Here is a 1,592-nt window from a genome sequence, read left to right as displayed (position 1 = left end):
GGACTCCAGGATCATGACCTGAGCCGAAGGCAGTCGCTTAACCAACTGAGCCACCCAGGTGCCCCTACCCTGCCCTGTTTTAAGGTATTAGGGACAAATGATCATTTCAGACAAATTTTTGTCGGTGGACATGGTAGAGACAGTAGAGTGTACTCTTTCTTGCAGGTGACAGAAGAACAAGGAGAAGGTTGTGGATAGGACAAATTAGTCTCACTTCTTGTCAGGGAATCTTGTCAAGGTACTGTTTCCATGAGGCAGACCCATCCACAAACTGGACGTTTGGACAATCTAGAAACAACCTAGGGCTTTAGTAGGAAATGCCACTAGTTAATTAAAAACAAAAAAAGAAAAAGAAAAATGAGAGCACTTCTGCTTGGCATAGTCACCTGACAGCCAAATAACAATCTGGCTCTGCTATTGCCTTCCTGGGGCCCCATGGCCCCAGAAACCACTTTTGTTCTCACAGGCCTCGACCACCATTTCTTCGCAATCCTTTAGGCTCCAAACAAAAGTAGTTTTTGTTTGTTTGTTTGTTTGTTTTATAAGGAATCTCATTGACTTTTCTCCTCTTCATTGTTCCTGTTTAGACTCCAGGAACAGAGAGTCTCCCTGGACAGTTTGGAGCCGCTGCAGGAATGCTAACCTTCCCTGAAGGGGGTTGTTCCGCAGAGGGGAAATGCTTGCTTTTCAAAAATACCTCCTTTGAGAGGCCATCAGCTGCCTCGTTTTTGCTCAGTCAGGGAAATTTCAACCTCAGTCAGGATTTGAGAATAGTTGGCTGTGATTACCTAAAAGACTCCACAAGGACAAATGTCCAGAACATAGTCACCCCCATGACAGGGGCCAAGGTCTCTTTGTTTTTACCCCTTGTAGCTTTTCCTGCATTTTTATTCTATCTGTCTCAATCTCATGCCCTGTTCTGGGTCTGGAAGGAATCACAGCCATTGGAAGTATGCCTGGAATAATCTATCAAGAATATGGTGCGCCTTCTTCTTTCATTCATTAATTTGTTAGTTGGTTCATTCATTCATTCATCTGAGTAGAATTTTATATTGTTAAGGAACATCTGTTACGTAACATCATTGTTTTTCTAACCACAAGTCATGGAGAGGATGCTGACTTCCTTTGTTTTGTTCCTCTAAAGACATATGGAAGCAGGGTTTTTAAAAAATTAAGTACTTTGATGAATGGTATTTTTACTCTCCCCCACATAAGGTTTTTGGGACCCATTTAACTGGAAACATTCAGTTTTCCAGCTTTGCTCTCCCCTCGGGGTCTGTGAAAGATCAAAGAATTAAGAGGGCATAAAGTGGACAAGTAACAAGTTCAGGCTCAAGTGTGCAGCTAGAATCCAAGTCCATCCAGCACCCAACTAAGAAGGGAGCCCTCTTTCTGGCAAATGCACACTCCTGAGCATTGTGGGTTGGTCTAGTTTGGGTGTGCGTTGGTCTGAAGATGCAAGGCACCTCGTGTGTCTTTCTCATTCTCCACATGTCCATTATTCACATAGTAGCATCATGTGGTGTTTATACGTTAAGAGATTTTTTCCTTAATTATGTCCCTAATACAGCCTCAGGCAAGGTGTTATAAAG

Source organism: Eumetopias jubatus, unplaced genomic scaffold (assembly GCF_037043125.1).
Source record: "Eumetopias jubatus isolate StellerSeaLion01/CBP00866 unplaced genomic scaffold, mEumJub1_p1.0 scaffold_4, whole genome shotgun sequence".
Lineage (NCBI taxonomy): Eukaryota > Metazoa > Chordata > Mammalia > Carnivora > Otariidae > Eumetopias > Eumetopias jubatus.
Note: the sequence above shows the minus strand (reverse complement) of the source record.